Source organism: Notamacropus eugenii, chromosome 5, assembly GCF_028372415.1.
Source record: "Notamacropus eugenii isolate mMacEug1 chromosome 5, mMacEug1.pri_v2, whole genome shotgun sequence".
Classification (NCBI taxonomy): domain Eukaryota; kingdom Metazoa; phylum Chordata; class Mammalia; order Diprotodontia; family Macropodidae; genus Notamacropus; species Notamacropus eugenii.
The window spans coordinates 5,858,948-5,876,712 of record NC_092876.1 but is presented as its reverse complement, the minus strand read 5'-3'; the positions used below and the strand labels follow the sequence as shown (position 1 = coordinate 5,876,712).

The 17,765-nt window shown below is 38.1% G+C and overlaps 1 long non-coding RNA gene across 1 annotated transcript in view; it reads right to left on the bottom strand.

Annotated features, from left to right (window-relative positions):
* LOC140508237 (uncharacterized) overlaps positions 1-13,912 on the bottom strand; it is a 41,324-nt gene extending 27,412 nt beyond the window's left edge. The window contains exons 1-2 of the long non-coding RNA XR_011968352.1: positions 13,575-13,912; positions 13,124-13,275 (exon numbers count right to left, since the gene is read on the bottom strand). This is a non-coding gene — a long non-coding RNA (uncharacterized lncRNA). The remainder of the gene's footprint in view (positions 1-13,123; positions 13,276-13,574) is intronic.
* Between the last annotated feature and the right edge of the window lie 3,853 nt (positions 13,913-17,765).

Below are 17,765 nucleotides of genomic sequence, written 5' to 3'. Positions count from 1 at the left end.
AATTATCAAGGAAAACTGCCCTGATGTTGTAGAATCAGAGGGTCAAATAAATATTGAAAGAATTCCCAGTCACCTCCTGAAAGAGACACAAACAGAGAAACTCCTTAGGAATATGGTGGCCAAATTTCAGAGTTCTCAGATCGAGGAGAAAATACTGCAAGCAGCTAGAAAGAAACAATTTGAGTACTGTGGAAATAAGGTCAGGACAACACAGGATCTGGCAACTTCAACATTCAGGGATCGAAGGGCTTGCAATGGGATATTTCAGAGGTCAAAGGAACTGGGATTGAAAGCAAGAATCACCTACCCAGCAAATCTGAGTATAATACTTCAAGGGAATAAATGCTCATTCAGTGATATAGATGACTTTCAGTCATTCATGTTGAGGAAAAGGCCAGATCCGTATAGAAACATTTGATTTCCCAAGACAGAAATCAAGGGAAGCATGAAAAGGTAAACAGGAAAGAAAAACCATAAAAGACTCTCTAAAGCTGAACTATTTACATTACTACATGCAAAGGAAATATCGTTAGCTCTTGAATCTTTTTTCAGTATTTGGGTAGATGGAGAGTTTGTGCATACATCTGGTAATTGGAACTTGCCATTTTTAGATGCTATGTGGCTATTAAGTGACTGTATGGATAGCAAGAAAGGTGGTCTGAGCCTCCAATCCATGATGCCAGTAAGCTGGTGAGATGCTGGTATGAACTGCAAAAGGTGATCTCATGGGAAGGGTGAGAGAGCAACTGTTCAGCCTGGACTGAGGTAGGATTCTCCTTATTCAATTTCCCCACTGACATGTGGCAGACTTGAAGCCCGACTGAATGCAAGTGGACAATCTAATCCTGTCTGGAATTGACATGAAGTTGGGGAGATATTGTATCCCTGCAATGTCCCTACTCTTGGTGGCAATTTCCTGTAGTCAAAAGGTTTGCAAGCTTAATACCAGATCTGTTCAATTATAGATTATGAGTAGGGGAACATCCGAGGTTAAGTCTAAAATTGAGCTGTTAGGCAGAGGACTTAAACAACAATAAGTCAAGGTCCTTTAATTCTTAGTAATACTGTGGAGACAGGTCAAGAGCTTGAGAAGTTGGCAACATAAATATTATTTGTGTCTCGGTTAATGCTTTAAAAAAAATTCTTTTGTGGTCCATTTTCTAAATGCTTTAAAAAAGAAGTATCACCTAATGAAAAGTTAGAATTGTTTTATCTGTTATAAACTGTGTTAAAAATGAAAAACAAAAATTTAAATAAAAGAGTCAATCCAGTATGGAGAATCTTTAATAAACTTTGTTGTTTTTTTTTTTACTCTAAAAAAAAATATTTTAAACAGAATCCAGCACTTGTAGGTCAAGAAGAAAGCATTATAACTAGCCAGAAAACTCCTTAAAATACCATGGAGACACAATCAGAATAGCTAAGATTTAGCAGACACTAATTTTAAGGTTTGGAGAGTTTGAAATGTAATATTCCAGAAGGCAAAGGAAGTAGGATTAAAATTAAGAATAATCAATTTAGTGAAACTCAGGACAGTTCTGTGGGTGAGAATGGATAGTTAATGAAACCAAGGACTTCGAAGCACTCCTAAAGAGTCTAGAACTGAATAGGAAATTTGACATTGAAATAAAAATCAAGAGAAGCAGGAAAAGATAATCATGAGTAAGACATCATAAGGCACTTGCAACGGTGAAAGTGTTTACATTACTCTATGGGGACACCTAAGAACTTTATGATCATTAGGGCATTTAAAAAGAGATTACTTAGTGTCCATTGTGTTGGGATGATCTCAAAAAAGGAAGGGAAAAGTGAGAAGAGAGGATGCACTGAGAGCGGGGAAGAGAAAGGAAAAATTGGGCAAATTAAATCATGTAAAAGAAATGTTCAAGGAAGACTGCACAATGGAAGGAAAACTGGTGGTTCAGGGTAGAAAGTATATACCTAAAACTGTATCTCTATATTCCTGTAAATATCTGTACTCGGGCAAGTAGGAGGGGAAAAGGTAAGAGAAATCAGATTATGCAGGAGTGTATATTCATGGAATTTAGGGTTAATGATCAGAAGTAAAGCTGACTTTTGAAGAAGGAATGAGGTAAAAAAAAAAAAAGAGAGAGGGATAAGTGGACAAGAATAAAATGGAGGGAAATGCACAATTAGCAATTATCATTGTGAAGGTGAGGAACTCACCCAGAAAATAGGATACCAAGAATTCATTAGAAACCAGAGTCCCACAATATGTGCTTATGTTGTTTATAAAAGAAACACTTCAAACAGAATGACATACAGACTTCAAATACTAAGTTAGAGCAGAATTTATTATGCTTCAGCTAAAGTGAAAAAGAGTATGGGTAGCCAACCTGGTCTCAAATAAAGAAAAAGCAAAAAATACCCATAATTGAAAGCTCTATTGTGTGGCACAATAGATAGAGTGCTGGGCTTGAAGTCAGAAAGACTTATCTTCCTGAGTATAGATCTAGTCTCAGATACGATGTGACACTGATCAAGTCCTGTAACCCTCTTTGCCTCATTTCTTCATCTGTAAAATGAGTTGGAAAGACACGCATCTTTGCCCAGAAAACCCTAGGTGGGGTCACAAAGAGACATGACTGAAATGACTGGCAACAAAATGAAGAAAATGAATGAAAGCACATTTTGCTGACAGGCAGGTTTTATTAAACTTTTTCCACCAATCACCTGTTTTTGCTGTTGATATTTTTATATGATTTCAGATGTATAGGTAGACATCATTAGGTACGCAAAATATTTCCTGATAATAAGTCATAAAGAAATTTATTTCAAAGCACTCCTTTGGTATCCATATAATTTTACCATTTATTAAAAATCAAAGCAAATTTGTATAATAATGAGATAGGTGTGCTTTTTTATTTACAGAAAGAATTAAGTCTTGGTGAAATATTTGATACTGCAAGATGTAGAGCTCTTCATTTTTTTTACAGTTGATTGATATTTTGACTTCATTATCTTCAGCTCTGAGAATGGCACTTTGCATAAATCCATTGTACCAAACTGCAAAAGTTTGTTTAGGGCCATTTCAGAAATAGTTGGAAATTCTGTCCTAATCCCAAGTCATGTTTCCTTTCATGATTTTTTAGGAAACTCAAGTTTTAAACCAGTGTCACTTGATAACTCTCCAAATTCTTCGTGAAGTTTTTAATGACAGATAACTGATTTTTTTTTTTTATTTCAATGGAGTGCAGTTTATGAACTCAACTTAATTTTTTAGAATGAAAATTTATAGGAAGTGTTTCTGAAACTGTCTCAAGGAACTTCAGTTGATCAATTATAATTGTTAGAATTAAATCTTTGGGACAAATTCTGGAATAATGGGAGCAGAATAGAAATAGGGCATGGCAGTCTTTTAACTCAGGAGTCTACTGTGATTAATGGGAAAGGTCTCTCTTGCTGTAGCTGAAGGGGACCACTATATGACAGGAAGTGTGCCACAAAGCCAGCACCATCCCACTCCATAGCAGACCAGTGGAAAATCCAGAGTCCCAGGGTAATGGAAGGCAAGTGCCAACATCAGAACCCTAGGCACGCCTTCACAGAGCCAGAGCAATCTGCACACATCAGCATCTGAATCTAACAGTGTTTTAGCATAGCCCAAGGAGAGGGGTAGACCTCCAGCAGCCTGACTACCCCTCTCGCACACCTCACACCATGAGCTTGAGAGTAATCCTGGTGAAACGCAGAAGGACCTCACCTGACCTCAGCACACAGCAGGCAGCTCCAGCTCAGCAACAGGTAAATGACATATAGCTTTCAGCTGCCAGAACCAGAGGTCTCAGCACACAAAGCCAGTAACCAAGCCCCTAATCCCCAGCAAAAGAAGCATGGTACAGAGCACTCTGTGCCCCAGAAGCAGAGATCCACTTGAAAAGCCAGGAGAAAGGCAATCGCAATGAGGAAAAAGTAAATTAGAAAAGTAAAGACCATAGATTCTTACTATGGGGCAGAGGTGATGAAAATATAAATTCAGAAGAGGACAGCATTGACACTATGCCCACATCTGAAACTTCAAAAGGGAATGTGAATTAGACTCAGGCCCAATAAGCATTCTTGGAGCAGCTCAAGAAGGATTTAAAAAGTCAAATCAGACAGGTAGAAAAAAATAATGAATTATTTTAAAAATACAGTAGACAAAATGGAAAAAAGAATCACTGAAGAAAATAACTGCTGAAAAAGCAAAATTGTCCAGAAGGAGGTACCAAAGCTACTTGAAGAGAACAATTCATTAAAAATTAGAATTCAGCAGGCAGAACATAATGACTCTATGAGGCATCAAGAATCAGTCAAACAAAATCAAAAGAATGAAAAAAGAGAAGAAAATCTAAAACATCTCATTGGAAAAACTAGTGACCTGGAAACATATATCCAGGAGCCACACTTTAAGGATTATTGGTCTACCAGAGAGCCATGATGAGAAAAAGAGTGTGGATAGTATCTTCTAAGAAATCATCAAAGAAAACTGCACTGAATTTGTAGATTCAGAGGGTAAAATAGTCATCAAAAGAATCCACTGATCACCTTCTGAAAGAGATCCCAAATGGAAAATAACAAGAAATATTGTAGCCAAATTCCAGAACTATCAGGTCAGGGAGAAAATACTGCAAGCATCCAGCATGAAACAATTCAACTACAGTCTGGATCGCACAGAAACTTGCAGCTTCTACATTAAAAACTCAGAGGGCTTAGAATATGATATTCCATAAGGCAAAGGAGCTTGGAATAAAACCAAGGATCAACAATACAGCAAAACTGAGCATTATTTTTCTTTTTCTTTTTTTTTCTTTTTCAGGGAAGGAGATTGACAGTCAAGGAAATAAAGGACTTCCATGGGTTCCTGCCAAAAAGACCAGAACCCAGTGGAAAATTTGATCTTCATGTTTAAGACTCAAGAGAGGCATAAAAAGGTAAAAGGGGGGAAAACATGTTATTCAATAAGGGTAAACTTTTTACATCCCTGCATGGGAGGATGACACTTGTAAATCTTGAGAACAGCATCTTTAGTATGATATGTAAGAGGGATATACATAGACAGTGATTGTGGGAATAAATTAAATGATGTGATGATAAAAAACCTAATTAAGGGCTGCAAAAGGATTGTAATGGGAGGAGAAAGGAAGAGTCAGAAAAGGGTAAATTACATCACATGAACAAGCACAACAATACAGGTGAGGGAAAGAAGTGGGAGATGAGCCTAGTTTGAACTTCACTCCCACCAGTTTCGATTCCAGGAGGGAATAACATAAGAGTTAAGTACAGAAATGGAACTTGCCTTACAGGCAGTAGGAGGGGAAAGGGGAAAGGAAAGGGTGGTGGTGGCTAGAAGGGAGGGAAGAAATAGTAAGGGAAAAGCAAAAGAAAAGGGAAGGGAGCTGATAGAAGGGAAGGAAGATTGAGGGAGACAGTGGGCAAAAGTAAAATTCTTTTGAGGAGGGAAAAGGAGAAATAAAAATATAAATGGGGCGGGGGGCGGAATGAGATGGAGAGAAAGACACAGATAGTAACCATAACTGTGAATGAGAATGGGATGAATTCTCCCATAAAACAGAAGTGATTAGTCAAATGGATTAAAAAACAAAATCCTATGATATGTTGTTTTCAAGAAACACATTTGAAACAGGGGGATACATACAGGGTAAAAATAAAAGGGTGGAGCAGTAAATATTATGGTTCACCTGATGTAAAACAAATGTAGGGGTAGCATGCCTAATCTCAGACAAAGCAAAAGCAATAAATGGATCTAATGAAAAGATACCAGGAAGGAAACTATATCCTGCTAAAAGGCACCATAGACAATGAAGTAATCTCATTGCTAAACACATATTTATAGAGTGATATAGCATCCAAATTCCTAGAGGAGAGGTTAAGGGAGTCACAGAAAGAAATACACAGCAAAACTATAATAGTTGGGGACTTCAGCCTACCCCTGTCTGAGCTTGATATAGTTAACCTCAAAATAAATAAGAAAGAAGTTAAGGAACTTAATAGAATTTTAGAAAAGGTAGATATGGTATAACTCTGGAGAACACTGAATGGGGCCAGAAAGGAATATACCTTTTTCTTGGTACATGACACATACTCAAAAACTGGTCACATTCTAGGGTATAAGAACCTCCAGTCCAATGCAGAAAGGCAGAAATATCAAATGTATCCTTTACGGATCATGATGCAATAAAAATAAATGTAATAATGAGCCATGGAAAGATAGATCAAAAATGAATTGGAGACTAAGAATGAGTGGATCAAAAAGCAAATCATAGAAACAATCAATAACTTTGTTTGAGAGAATATCAGTAATGACACAACATGCCAAAATTTATGGGATGCAGCAGAAGTGCTTCTGAGGGAAGGTTTAATATCTTTGATTGCTTACATGAATAAAATAGAGAAAGAGAAGATGATGGAATTGGGCATACAACTGAAAAACTACAAAAAGAACTAGTTAAAAACCCTCAATTAAATACCAAGTTAGAAATTCTAAGAACCAAAGGAGACATTAATAAAATTGAAATAAAGAAAATTATTGAATTAAATAAAACTAAGAGCTGACTTTATGCAAAAACCAATAAAATTAATAAACTTTGGTTAATTTGATTTAAAAAAGAAAGAAAAAACGCAAACAGCCAGCATCAAAAATGAAGACTGAATTCCCCACCAATGAAGAAGCCATTAAAATAATAATGAAGAATTATTTTGCCGAATTGTATGCCCATATATCTGACAATCTAAATGAAATGGATGAATATTCACAAAAATATATAGTCCTCAGAGTAAGAGAAGAGGAAGTAAAATGCTTAAATAACTCCATGTTAGAAAAAGAAAATATTAACAAAAAGAGTACAGTCCTTCATCATGAGCATCATACATTGTGATCATTTAAGATTATACCAGGAATACAGGACTGGTTCAGTATTAAGAAAATTATTAGCATAATTGATCATATCAACAACAAAACTAGCAGAAACCACATAGTTATTTCAATGGATACAGAAAAAGCTTTGGACAAAATACAACATGTATTCTGATTAAAAATACTAGAGAGCAAACAAATAAATGGAGCCTTGCTTAAAAAGATAACGAGTATCTACTTCAAACCATCAGCGAGCATTATCTGTAAAGAGGATAAGCTAGATGTATTTTCAATAACAAGGATATCCATTATCACCACTGTTATTTAATGTGGTACTAGAAATGTTAACATTAGCAATAAGAGAAGAAAAGGAAATTGAAGCAATTAGAATAGGCAAAGAAAATATGAAGCTTTCATTCTTTGCAGATGATATGGTGATATACTTAGGGAATCAAGTAAAAAATTCCTTGAAATAATAAAGAACTTTAGCAAAGTTGTAGGATACAAAATAAAGCCACAGAAATCATTGGCATTTCTAGATATTACTCATAAAGCCCCACAGCATGAGATAGAAAGAGAAATTCCATTGAAGATTACCATAGACATGATAAAATATTTGGGAGTCTACCTACCAAAACAAACCCTGATACATAATTACAAAACACTTCTCCCACAAATAAAATCAGATCTAAATAACTGGAAAAACATCATTTGCTCATGAGTAGGCTGAGTTAATATAAAGAAAAATGAAAATTCTACTGAAATTAATTTACTTACTCAGTGCTGTACCAATCAAACTACCAAAATTTATTTATAGAGCTAGAAAAAAATCATATCAAAATTGATTTGGAAGAACAACAGTACTGGAATGTCCAGAAAAGGGAATTAATGAAAAGACATGCTGAGGAAATTGGCCTAGTCATATCAGATTTTAAATTGTATCATAAAGTAGCAATCATCAAAACTACTTGACGCTAGCTAAGAAACAGAGGAGTAGATCGGTAGAGGAGGTTAAGTACAACAGACACAGTAATCAATGATTATAGCAATCTACTGTTTGATAATCCCAAAGTCCCCAGCTTCTGGAATAACAACTCATTGTTTGACAAAAAGTGCTGGGAAAACTGTAAAATAGTGTGGAGGAAACTGGGCATAGACCAATGTCTGACACTGTATAGCCAAATAAAGTCCAAATTGGTACATGATTTAGGGTACATGAACGCATAGGTGATACTATGAACAAATTAGGGGAGCAAGGAATAGATTATCTTCAGATTTATGAAGAATGGAGGAATTGGTGACCAAACAGGAGATAGAAAATATTAGGAAATGCAAAATGGATACTTTTGATTACATTAAATTGAAAAGGTTTTGCACAAACAAACCCAATACAGCCAAGATTAGGATGAAATTAGAAAACTGGGAAAGAATTGTTGCAACTAGTGTCTGAGATAAAGGTCTCATTTCTAAAATATATAGAGAACTGAGTCAAATTTACAAGAAATCAAGTCATTCCCCAATTGATAGTTGGTCAAAGATATGAACAGGTAGTATTAGAGGAAGAAATTAAAGCTATCTACAGTCACATGAAAAAATGCTCTAAATCATTACTGATTAGAGAGATGCAAATAAAAACAACTCTGAGGTATCACATCACACCTATCAGATTGGCTAACGTGAAACAACAGGAAGATGATAAATGTTAGAGAAGATGTGGGAGAGTTGGAACTCTAATTCATTGCTGATGAAGCTGTGAGCTGATCCAACCATTCTGAAGAGCAATTTGGAACTATACCCAAAGGGCTACAAAAATATGCTTACTCTTTGACCAAGCAATATTGTTTCTGGGACTGTATCCCAAAGAGATCATAAAAATGGAAAAAGCTCCCACATGTACAAAAACATAGCAGCTCTCTTTGTGAGGGTCAAAAACTGTAAATCAAAGGGATGCCCATCAATTGGGGAATGGCTAAATAAATTATGGTGTATGAATGTAATGGAATACTACTGTGCTATAAGAAATGATGAAGAGGAAGACTTCAGAGACACCTGGAAAGAATTATATGATCTGATGCTGAGCAAAAGGTGCAGAACTCAGAACTTTGTACACAACAACAACCACAGTGTGCAACGACTTTTTCTGGTAGACTTAGAAATCCATTGCAATGCAAGGACTTAAGAAATTCCCAATGGTCTTTTAAGGTAAAATGCCTTCCACATCCAGAGAAAGAACTATAGAATTCCATTGCAGATTGCAGCAGACCATTCCCTTTTGTATTACATTTTGGTTTGTTATATGATTTCTCCCATTCATTTTAATTCTTTTATAGAACGTGACGAGGGTGAAAATGTATTTAATAGGATTGTACGTGTAGAACTTACATAAAATTGTATGCCATCTGGGGGAGGGAGGTGGAGGGAGGAAAAGAAAAAATCTAGGGTGTATGGTAGTGATTGTGGAACGGTGAAAATAAAGAAATAAAAAATAAAATGAGGAGATGGGTCCCAGTGACTATAAGGAAAGCCTCCAAGAGAAAGCCAAATTAGACACCAGCCCAATAAGAATTCCTGGAGAGCTCAACAAAGAAATAATAAAAATCAAAAGGAGGTTTTAAAACTCAAACATGAATGTTTGAAGAAAGCTGGGGAAATAAATAAAAACAATTGAAAAAATTATGACAGAATCAAAAACATCTTAGTAAAAGATGCATAAAAAAGACTGAAAAAAATGCCATGAAAATTCAGAATTGATCAGCTGGTGTTGGTATCTTAATCACTGAAGAAGACAACCCCTGCAAAATTAGAAGAGGTTAAGTGGAAGGTAATAACACCATAAGCAATCTTGATAAAATAACACAAAATAAAAATTAAAAAGGGAAGAATATATGAAATATGTTAGAGGCAAAATAAGTGGCCTTGAGAAGAAATCAAGGAGAATTCAAGAATTATTAGACTCCCTAAAAGACATGATAAAAAACAAAAGAGCCTATATGTCAGATATCAACAAAGTACAAAGGAAATCTGCTGTATCGTAAGTAGGGGGCCAACCAGAAATTGAAAGAACCTACTGGTAATCTCCTGAAAGGAATCTCAAAATGAGAAATTCCAGGAATATTTTAAACAAAATCCAGAACTTGTAGGTCAAGAAGAAACTATTGTAATTAGCCACAAAAAAATTCCTATACATGGAGCTAAAATCAAGATCAACAAAATTTTGTAGACATTATTTATTAGGACTGGAGAATTTGGAATATGATATTCCAGAAGGTGAAGGAAATAATAATTTAATTAAGAATAATCAATTCTATAGGTGAACAATGTGTATTTAATGAAACAGAGGATTGTTAAACAGTGCTAAAGAGTTTCTAGCTGAATAGAAAATTTGACATTCAAACACAAAATTCTAGAGAATCAAAAAAAGATGAACATGAGTGAGACTGGAAAAGGTTCAACTGTTTACATTCCTGTATGGGGAAATCTAAGAACCTTATGATCACTAGGACGTTTAGAAGGAGATTACCCAGACAGAGGGCATGGTTATGAGTCTGTTGTGTTGGGCTGATCTTAAAAGAATGGAAGAGTGACCAAGAGGGAAAGGAGAGGAAAAATTGGGAAACTTAAACATGTAAAAAAAATGTTCAAGAAAGAGTTTATGATGGAAGGAAAACTGAACTAGTTCAAGATGGGAAATGTGTATCAATATATAAGTATATATACACACAGGTAAGTAGGAGGGGGAAGAATTAAGAGAAAGGGTGGGGGTAAGGGAAAGAGTATATTCAGAGAGGTTAAGGATAATGATCAGAAGCAAAGCAGACTTTTGAATAGGGAATAGGGTATACAAGTGAAGGATAAATAGAAGAGGATAAGATGGAGGGAACTACACAGTTAGGAATTGTAATGGTGATAGTGATGAAATCAGTGAGAAAATAGAAAGGGATAGCAGGATAGATTACAAACTAGAATCCAAAAATATGTTGTTTCTAAGAGAGGTACATCAAACAGAAAGACATGCAGACTTCAAATAGGAAGCTTGAGCAGAATTTATAATGCTTTACCTAAAGGAAAAAGTGCATGGGTAGCAATCTTGGTCTCAGACAAAGACAAAGGAAAATACCCCAAACTAAAGGAGCCAGATTGGGGGCACAATGGGTAGAGTCCTGGACCTGAAGTCAGAAAGACTCCTCTTCCTGAGTTCAAATCTATCCTCAGACACTACTAGTTATGTGCCCTGGTCAAGTCACTTAACCCTGTTTGCTTCAATTCCTCATCTGTGAAATGAACTGGAGAAGGAATTGGAGACCACTCCAGGATCTTTGCCAAGAAAGCCCCAAATAAGGTCAGGAAGAGTGAGACATCACTGAACCAACTGAACAACAACAACAAAAAGAGGTAATAAGTCACAGTCTATTTTGTTAAAAGGTACCATATTAAATGAATTAATGACAGAAGAGGACATGCACGTGCCAAATGACGAAGCATAGAGATTCACTTTTTTGGTAAATTTTTTTTAAGTTTTGAACTAAAATAGAAAATAATAAAAGGAAAACATTTCCATATACACAGCAGGCCATAATTGAGGATTCAATATAAAACAACAGATTTCCATTGAAAGAAAACCTATGTAACAAATACGACATGTTGTTTTCAAAGTTATTCAGCTTTTCTTTGCTTTCTTAGTGGTTTTCCTTTTTTCTCGGCTGTGTGCTTTTTACTTTAGTGTTTTCTTCCCTCCCCCCTCACTAAAAAAGGTTGCAATTAAGTATGGAGATACACCAACACACACAAATGTATCTATAAACAAACATATAGTCATGCATGTAAGATACTATGCTGCTTTCCTATCATCTGTTTCTCTAGATAGTGTCTTCTTTCATAAGTCCAAATCCTCCTATGTTCTTTTGAGTCAACCATCACATCATTTCCTATACCACAGCAATGTTCCAACCCAATCATATCCTATCTGACAGATTGTCAGTGAAAGGTTTCCCCCAAATTTCCTGCATTCCTTCTGTTTTTGGCTGCATAGATTTTATGGATATAGGAAAATTTTAATTTAACATAATCAAACTTATCCATTTTATACTTCAACAATGCTCCCACCTTGGAAGATAGTTTAAGGTCTGATACTGCTGAATCTACTTCCTGTACATCTTTTCCTCCTGATTTTTTTTTAAAGGTCTTGACTATTTGTTCTTCCAAATTTACTTTGTTGTTATTTCTTCTAACTCAGTAAAATAATTTTTTTAGTAATTTAATTGGGATGACATTGAATAAATGATTAGTTAGGTAAAATTGTCATTTAAAAATTACCTTGGCTTTACCTACACATGAACAATAAATTTTACGTCAGCTATTTAGACAGGAGTTCATTTTTATAAAAAGTATTTTTATGTTTATGTTCATATATGTCTGCTCTGGCAGGTATAAGCTCAAGTATTTTGTACTGTCTCGGTACTGTAAATGGTCTGTTGTGTTTCTCTTTTGTTGCTGAAGAAGACCATACCACCAGAGAAATGATGACATGACTTGCAGTTGACTTTGTTTTGAGTCAGGGAGTGCTGTACAATGTCGCCAGCCTCGATTCTCCTCTGGAGCCATCAGGATGACTGGAGATGGCCCAGCATGCAATGTGAGACAACATTGAATAACATTGCTGAAACACAGTGCAGGTTCTCTATTTTTCACTTTTCGTTAAATCCATTTTAACTTTAACTTTGTCTGAGATCATCGTTATTATCCCTGCTTTTTTTTTACATACTAAATTCTACTCCTGCTCTTTGTTTTAGTGTGTTTCTTTCCTTTTAATAAGGTTTCTTGGAAGTGACATGCTGTTCAGTTAAAATTTTTACTATTCTCTCCATTTCCATGTCTTGCATAAATTCATTCCATTGATATTCTAAGCTACAACTACTTGTGTTCTTTCCTTCTTCCTAGTATTCCTTTTTATACTCATCCTTATTTACCCTATCCCTCCTCACTACTCTGCTTAGTTCTATTTGCCACAATTAAAATTATGGTGTTTAGATTCTAGAATTAATGGTTCAGAAAGTGTCTCTGGTTAAAAAAAATAGCCAGCGGTTAGTGATCTCACTGTTAGATAGGATCCACTGGAAGCAGTATGCAGCTGTTCCTAGCACAGCACACAATTGTTGGATGTCATTTTCAAGAAGTATTGAAGGGCCTGTATGCAATTCAGGAGAGACAATGAGGGCCAGCAGACAAAATAGAAACCAAGGCACTCACCTTGGGGGAGGCAGCATTGGCTCTTTGATGTGGAAAGCTTGCAGCCTCTCAGATGAAGCTGAAGAAGAACATGGTGACTGTCAGCTTGGCAGATCTCAAGACTGCCTACAGCTAGCAGAAGATCATTAATGTACTGCACAGGAGATGAACCCCTGAAAGTGATGGAAGTGAAGTATTGTTACAAAAGCAGAACACAGGAAAGGACTTTCTGTGTACTCTTGAGGCCAATGGGTCCACTCCCACAATGTATTCTTACAGGAGAACACAAAGAAGTATTTAATGTCTGGGTGAATGGGAATACCAAAGAAGGTGGAGCAAAGATCTATCACAGTAACCTAGGTCACCTCACAAGGAAGTGAGAAGATGATGGTCATAGAATCTGTGATGACTGGGGTCTGGGAATTATATAAGTATTAATAGCAGGCACAAAACAAAAAGTAAATGGGCTTACCAAGTCCAATTTGGGTCTCTTCATACAGAAGAAAAAACAGTTACCAGGAAATCTATGCAGAATGATGATGCCTTGATCCTTCAAAGAGTCAGTAATGTGTAAAACCTTCAGTGGCCTCCCCTCACAAAGAATACAGAGGAGTGCATGACTAGGGCCCTCTCTTAACCTTGATGGGAAAGGGAATAGCAGATTTTAATAATCCCACATCTGAGGACCAAGTTTCCCCCAGAGAATCTGGGATGTCTAATGATATTTCTGGACTATCTATCCATTTGTCTCCCTTGGACATTCTCAAAAAACATAGGGTACAGGGAGAGTGGGTCCTCAGGGGGTTGCAAACCAGAAATGCATCCAGGGAGCAGGACATCATATCTATGAGCTCACAGAGAAAATAGTGACCTCATAGATTACTGGGGGACTCAGGCAGAAGGAGAAAGGAATGCTCACAGACCAAAGAGCCAACAGAAACAATTCTGGGAGACAGGCTGGCCAGTGAAAAGCTTTCCCAAGACCTCACCTCCATTTCAGGGTCCAGTAGTGGAACAATAACCCACCTTAAGGGTCATATGGGGTTCACTAGTGTGGCAAGGGGTAGATAGGCAGGGAGAGTTGCAACTAGAACATCAGGCTCCAACACAACCAAAGGATCCTCAGCTGAAACCATTGTCCCCATCCATCCCACACATCCTCTTGCCAAAGACCTACATCTTGGTTTGTAAGGTGTTTTCAGGAAGGACCAGTATCAGTACCAGTACCTTTGGTGTGATGGCTCCCAAGCCCTTTTCAGGACTCTTCCACCTTTGGTGTCCACCTGTTCCCCCTAACTCTCACCTGTGGGTCCCAGAAGCTGCAGCCTGTGCAGCAGCCACACCCTGGTAAACCATTTCGGCAGACGGGTCAAACCAGGCTGAGGGAAACCAAGGGGTCTCAAATCCATTGGTGAGTTATAGGGGTGTCTACCTCAAGCATGTGAAGACTTCATCTGGTGGAGTGGGTGGAACAATTTGTTACAGTGGCCACAAAGGCAGATGAAGCAAGTGATATGGAGTGCTTAGAGCTTGGTTAGACACAGAAGATGCCAAGGTCATCCACTGCATCCTGAGCCATCACCAGCTATCTTGACTCTGTCCTCCTACTGGACTATGATGGCTCTGGAGGAGAGTGAGGCTGAAGACTTCGTGCAACTCTGCCTGACTTAAATTCAAATTACACATGAATCAAAATGCATCACCCACACCATTTCACCATTATGCCTCAAAGTCCTATGGCTATAGGCAAGTGATGAAGCAGCCAGTGTGGATATACAGAGAGCTGTAGTCACAACCCTGCGCTCAGGTGGTCCAAGCCATAGGTGGTTGTTTACTGGAAGCAGCAGTGGGACTTGGCAGCCCCCTTGCTGGCTGAGCAGCCTTTTAAGGATCACCCTGCTCATCTCCTGGTGTTAGGAAGGGGGCTAGAGAAGGTGCCCTAAACATTGCCTGCTTACCCAACTCTGGCCTGATTGTCATAGCAGGCAGGGAATCTCACTATGTGGTTGAAACACAAAAAAAATGTCCAAAAACATCTGCAAAGATGATTCCACTCACCATTGCACACTAATAGACAACACAAAATCCAGGAGACCTGAAAGAAGAATTCCTCTTATTGCAAGAGAACTCAACAGGTATCACATCCAAATAGGAGCCCTGAGTGAAAAAAGGTTGGCAAATGAAGGCCAGCTTACTGACATTGGAGCTGGATACACCTTTTTCTGGAGTGGTCACAGTGAAGGAGAGCACCCTAAAGCTGACATGGGCTTTGCAATCAAAACCAATGTAATCAGCAAGCTGGCATGCCTGCCTAAAGGAGTGAATGACAGGCTTAGGACGATGTGGTTGCTACTCTCAAGAAAACACCATGCCACCATCATCAGTGCCTTTGCTCCCACGAATAAAACTTCATGGAATGCACCCTTGCAGCAAACACTGGCATCCAAAAGACTATGTGATTGTAAGGAGAAGAGACAGACAAGATGTGAGAGTGACAAAGGCAATGTGTGGTGCAGAGGGCTGGACTGATCATAGACTTATCCTTTCCAAGCTAAATATTCCCATTCATCAAAAGCGCTGACCCCAAGGCAAAATGACTACCAGAAGAATTAATGTCAACAAATTAGAGCTCTTCTCTGAGTGTGAACAGTTTGCTGCTGATTTGGAGGAAAAGTTGAGCCAACACACAGTTGGCAACAGTGGAGCAGAAAAGGAGTGGGCAGCTTTCAGAGATTGGTGTTTAGCACTGCTTTTACTCATCTGGGTCAGAAAACTCACAACCACCAAGACTGCTTTGATGAAAATGATGGATAAATTAGAAACTGCTAAATGAAAAACAAGAACTCCACAGGATTTACCAGCAGAATAGTTCATCCACCTCTAAGAGGGCAGCCTTTAGTTCCATCAAAAGCAAAGTACAAGCAAAGCTTAGAGAGATGGAGGATTCCTGGCTCAAATTCAGTTTTATGCTGATAGTAACAATCCAAAACACTTTTATGATTCCCTGCAAGCTCTTTATGGACCGAACACCTGTGGTGCATCACAGCTACCCAGGGCTGATGGAGCCTCATTGATTAGTGATAAGTACATGATCCTACAGAGATGGGCTGAACACTTCCACAGTGTTCTCAACAGACCATCATCCATCAGTGCTGAGGCCATTGACCATTTACCTTAGGTTGAAGTCAATCCCTCCTTAGCTGAACTTCCAACTGAAGAAGAGGTTTTGAGGGCCATTAGGCACCTTTCATGTGACAAAGGACCTGGTGCTGATTCTATTCCAGCTGAGATTTACAATGTAGGGGGACCATTGCTCATACAAAAGCTGACTGAAATTTTCCAGGTTACATGGCAAGGGGAGATTATCCCCCAAGAGGTCATAGATGCCTCCATTATCCATCTCTGTAAGGGTAAAGGGAATAGGTTGTCCTGGGACAATCACAGGGGATCTCTCTCTTACTCATTGCTGGCAAAATTCTTGCCAGAATCCTCCTTAATAGGCTGATCCTTCACCTGGAAGATGGTCATATACCAGAGAAGTAGTATGGCTTCAGAAAGAGCCGAGGAACAGTTGATATGGTGTTCGCTGCCTGGCAACTCCAGGAGAAATGCCAGGAGCAGAAGAGATGTCTGTATACAACATTTGTGGATCAGACCAAGGCCTTTGACACTGTTAGTTGTGAGGGCGTGTGGAAAATTACGTCAAAATTTGGTTGCCCAGAGAAGTTCATCAGTGTTGTATGTCAATTTCATGATGGCATGTTTGCCAAGTTCTGGATAATGGACAAAGCTCTTGTGCCTTCCCAGTAACCAGTGGAGTGAAGCAGTACCATGTGCTTGCTTCTATGCTTTTTAGCATGATATTTTCAGCCATGTTGACAAATGCTTTCAATGAGGATGAACATGGCATCAAGGTGGACTACCATACTGATAGCAAGTCCTTCAGTTTGAAAAGGCTATAATCCAAGACCAAAGTGAAGAGAGTGCTGGTGCATGATTTTCTGTTTGCAGATGATTGTGCACTCAATGCAGCCTCTGAAGCTGAGATGCAACAAAGTATGGCTCAATTCTCTGCTGCATGTGCTAATTTTGGCCTAATAATTAACACCAAAAAACCCACAGGTGCTCCATCAGCCACCACCAAACCATCCAGACATGGAACCATCAATTACAACAAATGGAGAAGTTTTGAATGCTGTGGATATGTTCACTTACCTTGGTAGTGTACTTTCCAGGGATTTATACATTTTCAATGAGGTTGATGTGTGCATTGCCAGATCTAGCTCAGTGTTTGGGAGGCTCCAAAGAAAGGTTTGGGAGAGAAGAGGTATTAGACTGACTATGGTCTACACAGCGGTTGTACTGACCTCATTGTTGTATGCCTGTGAAACATGGACAGTCTACCAGCGCCATTCCAGGACACTGAATCACTTCCATTTGAACTGTCTTAGGAAGCTTCTGAGGATCACCAGGCAGGAGAAGGTACTAGACACTGAAGTCCTTGCTTGAGCTGAACTGCCAAGCATTCAAACTATGCTTCAGAGAGGCAACTCCCATGGGCTGTCCACATTGTTTGAATGCAAAATGTATGCTTGACAAAAAGATTATTTTATAGAGAACTTGCATGGGGCAGGGGAGCACCTGGTGGCCAGAAGAAACAATA